At 43.4% G+C, this 18,065-nt stretch overlaps 1 long non-coding RNA gene across 2 annotated transcripts in view; it reads left to right on the top strand.

The window, feature by feature from the left end:
* The window catches only part of LOC137372599 (uncharacterized), a 110,436-nt gene that overhangs the window by 33,185 nt on the left and 59,186 nt on the right, over positions 1-18,065 (top strand). The window contains exon 3 of one of the 2 annotated variants that reach the window (XR_010975456.1): positions 204-288. This is a non-coding gene — a long non-coding RNA (uncharacterized lncRNA). Of the gene's footprint in view, positions 1-203; positions 1,773-18,065 lie in introns of those variants that run through there. The other variant, XR_010975455.1, reaches the window with a different exon arrangement.

Genomic DNA, 18,065 nt, shown 5'->3' with positions numbered 1-18,065 from the left:
ATTCGTTAAGTCCACAACGAACTCCAGATTTGCACCCTTCACACAATATAGCTTTTCGGGGTATTAGCTGACTTGAGTCGCTGAACTGCATCTGACCACTCCATTCCTGGGCTAGGCGAAAATTGGAACTCACGTTACACTTTCAAAAATGAAATGTCACTACTTTCCACATGGTCAAATTCCTATCATGTTATTATTTTCAGGTTCTCTGCAGAATGCTGTGACATGAAATGAAATTACTACAGATATCCTCAACAGTAACCATGGCAATAAATGCATGTTTGAAAGGTTGGTACCAGCAATGTGAGAAATATGAAGGAAAAATGCCCATCACCAGTGTTAACCTAAGAGCTGCACTCCCTCTTGGAATCTCTGACATGTCATGAATGTAACTGATGTCTATCTTCTGAAGGAAAATACTGTGTGAAATATTGAGAAATTAGCCATCCACTTTCATGATTAATGAAAAACTTCCAGTCACACCTAGACATAATTAAGTAGAAATTTAATTCACGTATCAACATCGGGTGTAGGCTGTACCTAGCAGTGACTACTGGAAGGTAAATTACATCAAATTAACAACAGAAAAATGCTATTTCCCCCATCTGGTCTGTGCCAGTGTTTATATTTCCTCCACCTTACTTCATCTGACCTTATCTGAATATCGTTCTGTTTCCTTCTCTCCCATGCACTTGTGTAGCTTCTCCTGAAAGACATCTGCGCTATTCATCGCAACTACTCCCTGCAGTAGCAAGTTCTGTACTCGAGCCATTCTCTGGGTAAAGAGGTTTCTCCTGAATTCTTAATTGGATTTATTGGGGACTATCTTATACTTATGGCCCTGAGTTTTGGTCACCTCCACCACCCAAGTGAAAAAGAAAGCCCAATAACATTTAGGGGCATGTTGTCCCCACAAACAACTTTGAAAGTTTTCCAAAATGTAGCAATTCATACTAACCCTGCATCTCTTTTCAAAGTTAATCAAAGCACCCGTAAGGAGACAAACAAGGACAAAAAAAAAATTCAATTTGTAGAAAGGTTCGATTGTGCACAAAAATGGTCACGAGTGAAATACAAGCCCTGTAAACTTGGTTCCAAATTAGTATGTGGCAAAACTCAATCATGTATACGACACCAAAGGTGTAAGACACCCACTGCCAAATCATTATTTTGTACAATAGACTGGTCCTTCTCTGCAGTCAAATTCATTAACACCAAGTTGATTACATAAGTCAGCAACTATTTGAGAATGAAATGGTGCGTGATGTCCCATTAACAGAAAATGACCTGGACACAATAAAAGTGTGCAATTTATGCAACATTTTCAGGAAACAGAAAAAATAGCGTTATATTCATGGCTCGCTGCATAGTAACTTGCATGCATCTTCATTTACAGTGTTTGATTCACAGTGCAAAGTACTAAATTACCATTGCCATGCGTGTACTTTTTCACATGTATGCCTTTGATCAATCTCAGTAGTTATTTCATTGTCACTTTTTTATTCTCATCTTCAAGAAACCTGCATTGATATGGTAACTATTGCAACCATCAGCCAAGCAGGAATCCCAACATGTGGTAAAACAAATAGACTGACAACATAATCTGGAAGTGCAGTGTCCACCATCGTGAGATCTGTGAGGAATGTGCCCAGGTAAGGCACAATTCCTTGCATCACATCCTATAAAACAGAGGCAAATTTGTTCAACACATTTTGAATACGTTAATTGCCACATTTCCTAAACATACTACCCATAATTAACTTGTTCCCTTTGATATGTAACAAAATCAATCTGTAACTATAGAACATTTAATACAGAATGATACAATGGCATACAAAACTAAAAGCAAAATACTGCGGATGCTGGAAATCTGAAATAAAAATAAGAAATGCTGGAACCGCTCAGCAGGTCTGGCAGCATCTGTAGAAAGAGAAGCAGAGTTAACGTTTCGGGTCAGTGACCCTTCTTCGGAACCCTTCTTGTTCTGGCATACAAAACTAGATCCATATAGATCAAAAAAGTTCAAAGTTCAATCTAAGTTCACCTAATCTGTACTAATGCTTTGTCTTTCAACACACCATTAACATATTGTTTGCCTTTGCTCCGTGACCTTTTGGTCAGCTATGTGGCCTGGTCCAATCTGCACCTTCTCCTTTGTTATCTCTTGCCCAACCCCCACCTCACTTGTTTATAATCTGTGACTTTTCTAATATTTGTCAGTTCCGAAGAAGGGTCACTGACCCGAAACGTTAACTCTGCTTCTCTTTCCACAGATGCTGCCAGACCTGCTGAGTGAATCCAGCATTTCTTGTTTTTGTTTCAGATTTCCAGCATCCGCAGTATTTTGCTTTTATCAAAGTTCAATTCCTGGTTTATACTGTATGAACCATCTCAATCTAAGGGGAACTTTGTCATTGAAAGTTAGGAGCTCTTCCACGTGTTACTGTTATAAATAGCATTAACCATTCTTACTTATTGTGAACACTTCAGTTATATACAAAGAGAATGCACATAAACAGCATTGGTCAAATACAATATTGTCTCTCTTTCAACCCTAAACTACAGGCAGTTCACTTATTTGTAAATACAGGCAAAACATTAGATTGTCTTCTATCCTTTTTTTTTTCTTTTTCTCCTCATCTCCTAAAAGGTTTGACTGAATTAATAGCTGGAACTTGTTAGAACCAGAGGCCATCCTTCATTTGGTAACCTAGGTGATGACTGTTTGTAGCCTATTCCATTAGAGGGCATCACCGCTGAGTTCATTTGGCTCCTCATCTGATACTCAGATATGCAACTTTCCAGCAGGAGCTAATGGACAGCTATCAGGAACTCAGCTAGTTTTGTATAATTTTACAATACAGAAGAAGGGCGTTCAGAAAAACATAAGATAACGTATCAGCCCCAGGAGCTTGCTCTGCCATTCAATAGGGTCATGGCTGATCTCAGACCTCAACTCCACTTTCCTGCCTGATCTTCACATCCCTGGATTCTCTCGGAGTCCAAAAATATATTGATTTAATTTGATTTAGAGATACAGCACTGAAACAGGCCCTTCGGCCCACCGAGTCTGTGCCGACCATTAACCACCCATTTATACTAATCCTACACTAATCCCATATTCCTACCACATCCTCACCTGTCCCTATATTCCCCTACCACCTACCTATACTCGGGGCAATTTATAATGGACAATTTACCTATTAACCTGCAAGTCTTTTGGCTGTGGGAGGAAACCGGAGCACCTGGAGGAAACCCACGCAGACACAGGGAGAACTTGCAAACTCCACACAGGCAGTACCCAGAATTGAACCCAGGTCGCTGAAGCTGTGAGGCTGCGGTGCTAACCACTGTGCCGCTATTGATCTCAGCTTTGAATATACTCAGCAACTGAACATCCACAACTTTCTGGGGTTGAGAATTCCAAAGATTCACAACATGCAGTGAAAAAATTTCTCTTCATCTCAGTTCTAAATGGCTGACCCCTTATTCTGTGACTATGCCCCAGGGCATTCGACTCCCCAACCAGGGGAAAAACAGCCTCTCAGCACCTATGCTCCCAAACCCTCTCAGAATCTTGTGTTTCAATGAGATCACTTCTCATTCTTCTAAACTCAAGACAGTATAGGTCTACTCAATCTCTGCGCATAGGACAATCCTCCCATCCTAGGAACTATTTAGCCTTCTGCACCTGTGATGGCTCTCCAAATTATCTATTTCGGGTCCAGATCAGGATTGTCCAACATTTTTATTTATTTGTTAATGGGATGTAGGCTTCGCTGGCTCGGCCAGCATTTATTGCTGATCCCTAATTGCCCACTGAAGGCATTTAAGAGTCACATGTAGATCAGACCAGGTAAGGATGGCAGATTTCCTTCCCGAAAGGATATTAGTGAATAAGATGGATTTTTACAACAATTGACAATGATTTCATGGTCACCAGCAGATTAACTTTTAATTCTAGATTTATGAATTGGATTCAAATTTCCTCATCTGCCATGGTGGGATTCAAACCCATGTCCTCAGATGATTAGCCTAGGCATCTGGATTACTGGTCCAGTGACATTCCACTATGCCACCGCCTCCCCCATACGGCCCACGGGCCAGAATTGGCCTACCAAAGGTTTCCATCCAGCCTACGAATGTATTTCAGAGATACGTAATTTCCCATTGTTGTCTTAGAGTTCAGAAAAACTGAGCATCTGACAGACTAATGTTTTTAGAACTCAGATTCAAATCCTTCCAACAAAAATACTACATTCAGTCCTTTTCAAATACGGAACAAAAAGCTACATTTAAAATCAATTAGGAATTAGACAGAAAACCCATGCTTTGACTATTTTCTGCCTGTAACAATGAGCAGTGTTGTGGCAATTTGGCACAAAGATTTTTATAACTAACCAATATCAGGATTAATTAGTCACTTTGCAAATGGAGGAATGAAATAGATAAAAACGAATGGACAATGAGCATGATGAGTTAGGAGAGATGACTGAAAACTTGGTTGCAAAGATGGGATTTCAGAAGGTTTTCAAGCTGGAGAGAAGTGGAGGCGGTCAGGAAATTAAGGAGTTCCAAAGTTGGGCTGAAGGAATTGAAGCAATGATTGGGAGTGGAAGCAGGAAGTTTCACGAAATAGGCGGAATAAGGCTGTAAAGATTTGAAAATTAGCACTTTTAAGTTTAGTGCACTTGGGGATAGCGAACCAAAAATGATGGTATCTTAGAGTGGCGATAATGATGCCAGATTCTATACCTTATGCAGAGGACTTGGTTGAGTGTTTCAGTTGCTTAATGTTTTCTAAAACTCACAAAACACACTGAACACTTGCTATAACTGGCAGAGAAGCCATTATACGAATGGAAGATTTTTCTTGATGTTCATAACGACTGTGTTGGTTATTCATCCCAATCATTCTTTATAAAATCCTATTGAACAGTTTATTCACTTGATTGATTTAAATTAACATGTTTAAAAAAGGGAAGCCTAGAGGAGGTAAAAAAAATTCTCTTTATGGAGCCAAGCACTGAACAACAGCCTGGTGGTAGCAATGACGATTGGTGGGGCAGGGGGGTGGGTGATGGCGGGTGTGAGGAAAGATTTAGGCGAATGGTTCCAGGGATGGGGGAATTTCAGTTATGTGGATAGATTGGAGAATCTGGGGTTATTCTCTTGAAAGAAGGTTGAGAAGATCTTGGAAGTCGAGACCCCCATTGCCTGGATAAAATGCTAGTTCTCAATTAAAAGGCCCTCACACCACGCAAAGCAAAAGGAAAAATCATTGGCACAAGTCCCACTTTAAACTTTGTCAAAGAGTTCAGATTTCAAAGATTAGATTCTCTTTCTGTGTTTATGACTGAGTTTGCATCATTGTCAGCGTACCCAAGTTAGAATATGTTTACCTAGTACACAATGCACATTTCCCCAGCTGCCTGATCGATTGACAACACCCATATGCAGTCAGCCACCAATTTAACACATTGCAGGTATTATTTTTAAACACTGAACACCCGATGAATATGGATAAACTGGACCAAGTGCAGCATCTTACCTCTTCACCCAGATGATAATCAATTTGATGGCAGCATTGTTCCTCAAGCTCCTCGAACAATCCCATGCTGCTGCGAATCAAGAGAATGAGACAAATTAATCATGAGAGAATAGAGGCAGATTAATCAATGGCTGTCAAAGACTCAGACATGTAACAGACAACAGAGATAATGGGGGGTTGGGAAGGGTTTAAGAATTTCTCATAACTAAATGCAATGCAGGGCATGAGCTAGCCTTTGGTAAATCTCCTGGCAGCAAGAGAAACTTCCAAGAAACCTAAAAATGCAGACAGGATCAAATTGTATGTGGCAAAGGGATTAAACTACAGGAAGTTGCTTTAAAGAGTTTAGCGCTCTTCCACAGCAGATAAAAGATTGTCTCGTCTGTGCTTTTAGCATCCTATACAAACCACCATCGTACATCACTGCACACAACATATCCACAGAGAGAGTATTTTATGGCCAGTTACAGCAGATCAATTTTGGAACGCAATAGTTTAAAGTTTAAGTTGCTGAACAGTTTTATTATTCTATTGAAGAAAACTGCCCAGTAACCCTCATTCTTGAGCCAAATAATGACAGACTTCTGGCAATGAGCCAGTTGTTAGAGGTGCACCATAGTGTCTCTGGTAGCCCTGCCAACACATCTAGAATCTGAAGCTCACTGAGCAAGGAAGCTCAGGGTAGAATCTGCAACTCATCATCACATTTTTATGACAAACATTACATGGCTATTTAGGAAAAGGAACTTACTTTGACACAGCAGCCCAAGTCGTCTTCAATTTATAGATTGGACTGGACTGCAGGGCTGCAACAATGGCCCGGAGTGAGGAGAAATTCTTCATTATTCTGGATTTCTATTTGGAAAAGAAGAGAGTTATTTGTAAATATCAGTGACTGCTAGTTTCCTGATACCTCAGACTTTTGAACTGTTCTACCAAATAGGTCAGCTGTGAAAATAACAGCATTAAAATCAGATTCATGGAAAAAAACATTTTCACACTTCTTGCCAACTCAAAGTTTGTTCACTTATTTTGCTGCTTTAACAACCTATTCAGTTCATCGTCTGTCAACTTTTGACAGATGGCCTACAGCTTTGGTGATTGACACCGAAGGGGGCTTCAAATTGAGCATGATCGAGACACAGACTCTTTTGGGGAGAGGTTGGTGGGTAGGGTGGTGGGGGGGAAAGAGGGGAGGGGGAAGCCTTCCTTCTCATTACATTTGGCTGCTGAATAATAAATTGTAATTTCTGGCATAAAGAGCAGACGGGCAGGACTGGCAGCACAAGATAACCATCTAATGAAAAGCATACAAAAATCAGAAAATTTTATGAGCTACGTTTGGATTAAAATAAAACTGTTGATACTGAGTTAGCTGATATCAGCAAGGACAGCAGCAGGAGTGTCCTCCATGTCCTTGGCCAATGCAGGCAGCGAGAGAAATAAGTCAGTCAGAATTCCCACTCCTGACCTCTTTCCAATCATACCTGTGGGAAGGTGCATGTATTCAGATATATGACAAGGACAGACCTGGCTTCAGATGTGATTCCTCTGTCTCGTCCACCTTTTCACAAGTGATTAGCATGCTAACATTCAGCACAAAATGTTGGAGGGCAGTCATTTGGGCATGGGATCATACAGCAGCAAGAATTTAGACTGGAAGGGAGAAAATGGAGAATGAAATGGAAACATTAATGAATTCCAGCTGAGTTGGAGGGGGTGGGGAGGTGGTAAACAAACTACACTATGCAATAAAGGCCTGCTCAGGTATAACATTTAAACCCGACCTGGGCCCGATCCGATCAAAGCCAAACCAAACCCAACTGGAGCCTGTGTCCTTTAATTTTTTTTAATACCAGACAGGAATGTCGCAATAAATTTAATAATATCAGACATGTTATTAAAACAGAAAAAAAGCGCCAAGACGTAGATTAAAAAGAAGACAAATTGCCTACTCTCACCTGGCAAGAGACAGTTAGGGAACATTTGATTTCATAGTCTCAGTTACAGATATAGCAAGTAGGTAGTCTCAGTTACAGACCGAGCAAAAAAAAAAGAAAAAAGGTCTCATAAATTGTCATGTTAGAAAAGGATAGAGTCAACAGGGTCGAAGGCTTAAGGGCAGTCCTCCGCTGGTCAATTGTCCTTCCAACTACACTGAAGTTCTTCTCTCTGCTGCTACTGCTCGCCGGAATGCAAAGTATACTTCTAGCCAGCATGGCCAATTTAGGGTATGCAACACTGTATTCCTTCCGCCAGCCCAACAGGTCATGCTCGTTATTGCATCGCCAGCACAGCAGGCCTCTGTGCTGTGGACTGCTGCACTTCATCATTTGTGTTCACTTCTTCATGAACATTCTCCCACTCAGCAAATTCGGTCAGCTGTAGGTTCATCATCAACCACTTTCGTTTGCTTCACAGGGTCTTCTGTTTTAAAGTTGTTGATCAGTCAGCGCACTTCAGAATGAACTTCTTCCCTATCATGGCCAGACAACATTCGCAGCTGATTAAATTTAGTTCAGAGAAATGTTGCTCTCTTGTGCACATCATTTACTTCAACTTTCTTCAGAAGCCACTCTCTTTGCCGTTGCTTGACAACTGCTTGCATTGGAGTATCTGAAGAAAGTGGCATACAGAGTCATTTCTCAAACCACGGAATTACCAGATTCAGTGTAGGATACTGGTCTCCCTCGAGTTCCCTCTGAGCTTCATAAAATGGTTGGAGGAAATCAACCAAAAACTGCAAGACATCGGGGGTGACGTTTTCCAGCCTGTAGTTTTCCCCAGGCTGTTCCAGTTTCTCGTGCAGCTCATGATAAATATCCTGAATTGAATTCAGTGTCAGATACACAGTACTGTACCTCGTTTCTCCCATTGGATTTACTGTTTTAGACAACTGTGCAGCAAGACCAGACTGTTAAACATATATCACCAAGGCTTTGGCATGACGTATGGTTTCTACAACATCCAGAGCTTCAGAAGCTAATTCCTTTGGATCAAGTGAATGTTGAAGGACCGTGTTATATACGTGGTCCTGACAATCCAGACTTCGATATGGCCTAAGAGCAAGCACTGTGTTAACACCCTGATCTGTCACCCAGACTAACTTATTTAAATTTGCTGGGTCGAATTTAAAAGTGTTCACGAGCAGCTTTAAAATCTTATGCCTGATGTCCTCCAGTGGAAACATTGCTGTTGTGAAAACTTTGGCATTAAGTTTAAAATCTGCTGTGATGTAATGACAAATTAGCAACATATAATGGATTTTACGGTATTTGTCCGTCCATATGTCAGTTGTCATTCCCACATTCACAGCCTTCAGTGTGTCAATAATCTTGAGAAATTAGTTGTTTTCTCTTTTCTTTGACCACATCAGAACACCTTGAAACTGTACTTGGATTTGGTAACATAGTGGTTGCTGATACTCGACCGTATGTAGCACCCACATTGATGAGCTCTTGTGCTCATTCATTTGTCTGTAATTTCTGATTTCTTGTGAGCTTGAATGTTCAAACGAAGTTATGTACAACATAACTTGTGTCACTGCAAAGATGAATTTCCCATCTTTTTGCTGTCATATTTGAGTAAAAGTTTGCAAGATTTGCATTGAAATTCACTGGAACCTTTACGATCACGGCAAACAACAGTGTCAAAATGTTTCCAGATGGAAGATTTATCTTCTCCGGCTACAGAACTTCCCACTACTAAACATTCTCCCGTAGACAGCATTCATTTTACATCAACGGCCTCCATACTTAGTGTACTGTAGAATCACTTTTGGTTGTATTAATTACAGCATAAACGCGATGACGTAGGGATGCTCACTTGCTCACTGCAGAGTGCAGACTGCACGTTTCATGCCTTGTTAACGTTGGATGGAAGATTACTTCTGATTACTGTGGAATCCACGGTAATCGGAAGTAATTATAGGAGCCATTTGAACATTGAGAAGTGGAAAAAATACTTGCTAAAATGTAATAATGCATTTATTTATAAAATATGGAGCCAGTACAGTCCAGCCCAACCTGACCCAAGTCCGAATGCTGGACACAGAATATAGACCCGGTTCGGGTCGGGTAGCCACGGTTTACTATGCAATGCCTAATAGGCAAGTTCATCTTTGAAGTACAATTAAAATCCTGAAATAAATTTACTTTTCCCCTCCACATAGAATATTAGATATGTTTGAAATGTTCATCTTCAAATGCAAGCATTATCTGAGGCATGAAATGTTAGCTATGTAATGCCAATCTATTCCTCCTCAGACATGTTGCTGCTTTATTTTCCCTCAGGGATATCAATAGTTATAAAGTCTTGGTTTAGACATGGCTTAGAGGTGTTGAACCAGAGCCCAGCCAGCAATGGCTTTGTCTTTTTTAAAATATAAGATGATCATTGAAGCATTTCAGTTAAAAAAACAGACACATCGAAGCCACATGTTTTGTATAATTAAGTGACGCCTGACTGCAATGTGACCGTGGGATTTCTAATGCATAAGAGCCAGCACAACAACTTCAGTAATAGGCTCTGAGAATTAAGAAGGGGTGTGTTATCCGGTTTACTCCATTATTTGAGGCTAAGGGATACCATTTCTAGCATATACGAGGTGCTTATTGAGAATAAACACAAATTAGATTGATTTACTCTATAAGCTCTTAGCCCAATGGAAATAGTGCCAGGATTCAACATACTATAGAAGCATTCAGACTCTTCTTCCTCATAAACCTCCCTTCCTGAGATCTTCTCTCCCCTACAATCTAATAAGTTTTCAAAACCTGAGCTTAACATCTAATCACCCATTCCTGAGCTGCTTGGTCTTGACTTACAGACTCTCTTCCACCTTGGTGGCTTCCCGTACTGTGGGCTTTGGCCTTTCACATAGGCTAATCGATAAACAATACAGTACCACAGCAATAGTGATCCACTTCTCGATCACCCTGGCTTTCTTGTCTGGCTTCAGCTTGACGTCTTTGAGGATGGTGCTGATCATACATTTTGTGATGATATTAAATTGTATGACCATGGCCCGGATGGTAGATGCCAGGTGCTGATTTTTCTTTTTGTGCCGCTGAGACCAGATGCACCCCAGGCAGTGGTGGACCACTACTTTGTTGAACAGTTCCTGATCAAATGTGAAAAAGACAAAGATTAATGATGTTTCCAGTACCATGGACCACTTAAACACTGAAGTAAAGACAAAAATTATCCATTTAAGGGTCAATTAGCCTTGCTGCTTTGCAATGGTACAATTAAAGCTGAAAGACATGGTTTGCCAGTGTCCATGGGCTGGATTTTACCAGCCCTTGCAACATCAGCGGTCGTGGCGGGAGGGCCCAGAAAATGCCTGTGGGCCTCAATGCCAGAAAGGCCCCGCCCCATATTATGCCGGTGAGGCCTCGTGGCGGCCCCCTTGCCGCTCAGCGATGGGAACAGGATTTAAATATGTTATTTAATGAATTAATTACCCACCTGCTTCTGTCGACCGTCCTGCTGTCATCTTCCGGCCGGTTTCCCGACTCCCTCTTCCAATCAACATCAGTACAACACTCGCTCCGTGATTCATTTCTAATCAACTTAGATAAACTATAAATTCTGAAGTAATTTCAAAAATCCAAAAGGAAATACAACTGAACTTCAAAGCCAGTGGACAGAGTGGCAAACTCTCCAGGAACTCATGGCTATTCAGTGGGTGTCTTGAATTAGTTTACTTCAGATTGCCATTCAAAACGAAAAGTTTTATACATCATGCCTAAATGAACGCTTGGGCGCATCACTATTCCATTCAGAATTGATTCTTTCATTTGTGCTGACAAATCCAATTCGTAATTCTGCAATACTGTGATGTTTTTTGTGAAAATTAGTACAGATGGCTAAAATGGTTCTGTCGGAGCCAAATGTATGGCACGTTGGTGATTTCCATTGCACAACACTGGTCTAAAAGATCACTGGTGAACGAAGTGGCAAAACGTCATTCCACCAATTTAATTAATTCCATCACAATCCATTGCATAATTAAACCATCTTATCTTTCATAGTGATTCAAATACTCAATACCTGTGAGTTACCATTGAGCCCTGGAATTAACAGTTTAACTGGCAGCAATTCAAGCTCTTTCTAAAGATGCTTCACTTTGAAACACAGAAATTACAACACAGAAGGCAGTCAATTGGCCAAAGGTGTCTGTGCTGGTCCTTACTCTCAACTGGATCCATCAACTGCAATCTCATTTTCCTTTCCTGCTTCCCAGATCCTGTTATATTGTTCAAATGATGATCCAATTCCCTCTTAAATGACGTTATTTGAGGTAAAGCATTCCACACTGTAATAACTGGTCATTTAAAAAACTCTTCTAACTGGCTCCTTTGTCCTGCTACAATAGTTTAAATGTTACATCAAAAGCTGACTGGTGAGATTTGCAATACAGCAAAAAAACAGATTCTCTTTTGAAGGAATGGAATTTGGAGTAAGAGTGTTTCTGGCTCTTATGTTACTCTACCTGCATGGTATAATATAACTTCTCAGTGATGAATTGAAAATAAGCTCCAGAATAGCAATTGCAGCCATCATCAAAAAAGGGGAACATATCTCCCCCAGTCCCACCCTCCACCTCCATAGCTTTTAAAATTGAAACAATTTTTTTCATTGCTACACAAAGATTAATCTTACTGTCCAGCTCCTGTTCTGCCACTTCTTGCTGCTGAAATTGTTCGAGGAGTTTCTGGGCCTGTTTCTCCAGTTCTGAGCCTGGCATCGTCTGCCTCAGGTGTTTGAGAATCTTCTGCAGGCATGTGTAATTTGGAATGTTGAAGTTTTCAGAAAACTGGTCCAGCCAGGCTTGCAGAATCGAGGCTATTGCGCTGGAAATATACATGCAAGACAGAGTCAGTAACTGTTTGTCAGGAGAAGCAAAAATGTTTAGAAATAAAATTCTAACTGGTAATTTGGAAGCTTCTAATGTTGTAATTTTAAACTCAATAAATTAAGGCTGTTTATTTGTAATTTATTCTTGGGATAAGGGTGTCACTAGCAAGGCCAGTATTTATTGCCCATTCCTAGTTGCCCTGAGAGGGTGGTGCTGAGCTACTTTCTTGAACTGCAGCAGTCCATGTGGTGAAGGTACTCCCACAGTGCCATCAGGGAGGGAGCTCCAGGATTTTGTCCCAATGAGGCTGAAGGAACGGCAGAATATGTCCAAATCATGATGGTGTTTGACTTGGAAGGGGACTTAGAGGTGATGGCGTTCCCAAGTTTTCATCTTTGGCAGTCACATATATGAGCCTCAGGGCTTATATAAAATTATTTTGCATGCATTTGAAGATACTTATACAAACAGGTCTTTGTGTTCGGATTTGGCTTTTTCCAACAGTCAGGCAGAAGTGGGTTACAAAAAGATCTTTACAAACCTTCACCAAAATTCCAACAGGACGAACCAAGCAAATAAAAGCTACAAGTATAAAGATGACTTGGTTGCTTGGGCTCTGAGGGCTAAATCGCCAAGGCTTGGACACTCCTATAATTTTTTTCTCAAAAATATACTTTATTCATAAAAATCTGTAAAAAATACATTACAAAGCAGTTCAAAGCAGCACTAAGTTGACATTCCAAAAAGTGCAAAGGAAATCAGTTTTCTTCAATTATAGGAGTCAGTTGCTTCCATTCCATTTTACATGCCATGTACATTTTACAGCTCAGCCATATTCAGTGTATACAGCCTGAGCGGTTTTCCATGGGTCCAGCCCCTCAGTTCACTATGGCAGGAGGACCCTTCCACAGTGGTCTTTCCCCATTGATTCTTTGCGGCGGCTGCCCCAAGCTTTAGTGCATCCCTCAGCACATAGTCCTGGACCATGGAATGTGCCAATCTGCAACATTTGGTCGTGGACAAATCTTTGCGCTGGAAGATTAGCAAGTTTCGGGCAGACCAATCTTTCATCGAATTGATAGTCCTCCAAAAGCAGTTGATGTTTATCTCGGTGTGTGTCTCTAGGAACAGCCTGTAGAGCACAGAGCTGCTTGGTTTGAACCTCGACAAACACCACTGCATCTCTTTCCACATCTGCTTGCAAAGGTACATTCCAGAAAGAGGTGGGCAACAGTCTCTTCCCCACCACCGCCACCTCGAGGGCAGCGTGCAGAGGGGGTAAGACTCCGGACATGCAGGAAGGATCTGACGGGGAGGGCCCTTCTCACCACCTGCCAAGCTACGTCTCATGGTGCTTGCTTGAAAGTTCTGGTGATGAGGGATTCTGCCAAATGTCTTTGGCAGTCTGCTCGGGGAACCGTCCGACAGGATCCACCATCTCCTTATGCAGTCGGGCCTTGAGGACATTCTGTGAAGACCACTGCCTGATGGATTGGTAGTCAAAGGTGTTTTTCCGCACAACCTTTTCCACGAACGATAGGTGATACGGCACGGTCCAACTGGATGCCGCATTCTGCGGCAATGTGACCAGACCCATACTTCACAACACCGGGGACAGATAGAACCTCAGCACATAATGACACTTGGTGTTTTCATACTGGGGCTCTCCACACAGCTTGATGCAGCCGCACACGAAGGTGATCATCAGGCTGAGGGCGACGTTGGGTATGTTTTTACCGCCCTAATGCAGAGGTTTGAACATTGTGTCCCTGTGGACACGGTCCATTTAACATCTCCAAATGAAGCGGAAAATGGCTCAGGTGACCGCCACGGTGCAGGAGTGAGGTATGGGCCAGACCTGCGCCACATACAGCAGCAGCGTGAGCACCTCGGATCCGATGACCAGGTTCTTACCCACGGCGGAGAGAGATCGCTGCTCCCAGAAGCTGAGTTTATGGTGTACCCTGGCTACTCGCTCCTTCCAAGTTTTGGCGCACACCCCAGCCCTTCCGAACCATATCCCCAGCACCTTCAGGTAGTCTGACCTGACGGTGAACGGGACAAAGGATCGGTCGGCTCAGTTCCCAAAGAACATGGCCTCGCACTTGCCGCTGTTTACTTTGACTCCCGAGACCAGTTCGAACTGGACACAGATGCTCATTAATCTGCGAACGGACAGTGGATCCGAGCAGAAGACAGCAACGTCGTCCATTTACAGGGAGGTTTTGACCCGAGTGCCTCCGCTGCCTGGGATTGTCATTCCTCTAATGCCCACATCCTTCCTAATGGACTCAGAAAAGGGTTCTATACAGCAAACAAAGAAGACAGAGGAGAGAGGACAGCCCTGCCTGACTCCAGATTGGATCGGGAAAACTTTCTGATTCCCACCCATTGATTGAGACTGCACTACTGATGTTTGTGTAGAGCAGTTTGATCTAATTGCGGATTCCCTCCCCAAGCCCCATTTTGGAGAGCACGTCCATCATGTATGTGTGCAATATCCTGTTAAACGCCTTCTCCTGGTCCAAGCTGATAAGGCAGGTGTCCACCCTCCTGTCCTGTACATAGGCAATCGTATCCCTGAGTAGCAGGAGACTATCAGAGATCTTCCTGCCAGGTACAGTACAGGTCTGGTCAGGATGGATCACCAACTCCAGAGCAGACTTGACCCGACTGATGATGACTTTGGACAGGATCTTGCAGTCACCATTCAGCAGTGAGATGAGCCGCCAATTTCTGATCTCCGCCTCTACCCCTTCCACTTGTTAATGAGGGTGATAATGCCTTTCCTCATGGATTCTGACATGCTGCTGGTCAGAAGCATACTCTTGTATACTTCCAGCAGGTCTGGGCCGATCCAGTCCCACAGAGCCGAATACAACTCAACCGGTAAGCCGTCGCTTCTGGGAGTTTTACTCGTCTCGAAGGACCTGATGGCCTTTGCCAGTTTGTCCAGGCTCTCCCGCATACTGACATCTAAGACCTCCATGATAGATGACAGGAAGGACTGGGAGGCCGTGCTGTCCCCGGGCTTCACGTCATACAGCCCAGCATAAAAGGATTTGCTAATTCTTTGTATGTCAGACTGCGAAGATGTTACCGAGCCATTCTCTTCTTTCAGGCTGCTGATCACAGAGCTCTCTGTACCTTTTGGAAGAAAAAAACGCAAGCACGTCTCATCCTGCTGAACGGAACGGACTCTGGACCGGAAGATGATCTTGGAGCCTCCGTGGCAAAGAGCGAGGCCTGCCGGCTCTTCACCTCTTGGAGATCCTCCTTGACCTCAACCCCCATCGACTGCAGCCACAGCAGATTTTGCATTCTTTTTTGGAGTCAGGACATTTCCCTCTGTGTGTCTCTCGTTTTCTGAACACCTTTGAAGGTAAAGAACTTCTTGATATTCTCCTTGATCGCCTCCCGCCAATGCACTGGAGACTCAAAGAGGGGTTTCATGGTTGTCCAACGTTTGTAATTCCTTTTGAGTTCCTCAACATTTTCTGAGGTGAGCAGTATAACATTGAGCTTCCATGTTCCCCTGCTAGCCTGCTGGTCGTCTTGTAAGTGACAGTCGGCCAGTAAGAGGCAGTGGTCAGAGAAGAACACAGGCTTGACGTTGGTGGATCTGACCATGAAAGCACGGGACACAAACAGGAAGTCAATTCTGGAACAGGCAGACCAGTCCAGTCTTGACCAGGTGTATCTACGCTGCACTCCATCTGCAGAGTTGCTAAAGATGTGGTGCAGCTTGGCTTCTTTTACTGTTTCCATTAGGAATCTAGATGTAGCGTCCAATTTGCTGTGGTCCTTGCTGGATCTTCCAGCTGCGTTAATAATGCAGTTGAAGCCACCACCTAGAATGACCAGTCTGGATGTTGTCAGCAGCAGTGGGAGCTGGTGGAAAATGGTCAGCCGCTCGCTGCATTGAGCCAGGGTGTAAACGTTGACCACCCAGAGCAGAGCAGTATTGTACATTACATCTGCTACGAGGAGTCGACTGCCCACCACCTCCTTAACTTCGGAGATGATGAAGTTGCTTCCCCACAGCAGAATACTAAGGCCAGAGGAATGGGAATCATTTCCCCCGACCAGATTGATGACCCTTGTGACCACTATCGCGACCATTGCCTCTAGGTGCCGAGGTGCGGTATTCCATACTCCCGCAGAAACAGCAGGTCAGCTTTGACCTTGGCGAGGTTAATCAAAGCAATCTTTATATCCATTTTAAAGTTGTGTGTTGCTTCCCACACCAGGTGTCCTTGTTAGTCCTTGTCCTTGGGTATGTTCCTGCATACCAATAGTGTACACAAGCTGTTTCACATTTGTCGGGCTCAGAAACCCCTCCTGGTTACACATTGTGGGGGGGGGGGGGGGGTCTTGTTCCGCTGGGGTGTCAACGGGGGGTCTTCTAGGCAGCAAGGCTTGGGCTGTCCTCTGCTGTTGGTGTTTTTCCCCTCCGTTCCTCCTCGAAGACATTGCTGCTCCTGGCTTCCTGGAGCTGCAGTGCGCCAGATGCTTCATTGCTCTCGGTGTCCCGGAGCTTGGATGCGCTGGGCATCTCGCTGGGTTTGGGGCACACTGGGCCCATCACAGCTTCCAGTACCCTGGAGCTGGGGGGCTTTATCTTCCAGCTGCTTTGAGTTCTGCCGTTTCTTTTGCAGGTGCCATCGTTCCAGCCCTTCCTCGTCCAATGCGGGGGAGCTGCCATAGTCTGTCTCAGACGGTAACCTCCTCTTGTCACTGGTTTGGGTGCTGGCCTTTTCCTTTTTTGGAGGTTTCTTCTTTGTGGTTTTCCTTTGTACCATTTGCCACTGACCAGTTTGTCCATCTGCTGCCTCCTCCTCTATTGATTCTGTCTGCCCGGCTTCCGGGCACGGGGTAGGTGTTGGGTCGCTGCTTGCAGCTGCCTCCCCTTTCTTCTCCTTCTCAGGTAGACTTTCCTCACTGTGGAGAGGATTGCTTGTCTCCTTCCCAGCACCAGACGTATTCACTGTTCCTTCTCCCGGCCTTTCCTTGGACCTTGCCGCCTGAGCATAACTGAGGCAATGTTTGGGGCAGGTTTTGTAGAGCTGACCTGCCCCAGAGCACAGGTTGCTGCACTTATTCTGTTTACAGTCCTTGGTCTGATGGCCTTCCTTCTTGCAGTTCTTGCAGACGACTGTGCTTTGGTTGCCATGTGACCAGATTTGCCACAGGTGTGACAAACTCCGGCTGCCCCGCATAGATCAGGAAGCCTCAACTTTCTCCAATTGCGAAGCTGGAGGGGGATGGATGATGGCTCCGTTGGCCTCGACCTTCAAGGACACTCCTATAATAGAGGACAGTCAGGTATAGTTAAGGATATCTAATGAGATGCTCCAATATAGTCAGCTTGCCACTCACTCACTTTCAGCTCCCTGTTTAGTACTGGTGACCATATAGCATTACTTACTAGGCAGTTTAATTGGTCTTGTCATAAAAAATAAGCAGAACAAGCGATCAGTTGTACAGTGAAGCTATTACAATATTGAAACCCAAACCTTTAACACAATAAAACATCCCATGGCACGTCACAGGAGGTTAATCACACGAAACCTGATACCAAGACAAAGATGAAGATATTATAATAGGTGACCAAAAGCTTGGCCAGAGATTGATTTTTCATGAGCTTCTTAA

This window comes from Heterodontus francisci, chromosome 8 (genome assembly GCF_036365525.1).
Source record: "Heterodontus francisci isolate sHetFra1 chromosome 8, sHetFra1.hap1, whole genome shotgun sequence".
Classification (NCBI taxonomy): domain Eukaryota; kingdom Metazoa; phylum Chordata; class Chondrichthyes; order Heterodontiformes; family Heterodontidae; genus Heterodontus; species Heterodontus francisci.
Note: the sequence above shows the minus strand (reverse complement) of the source record. Positions and strands in the feature narration are given on the sequence as shown.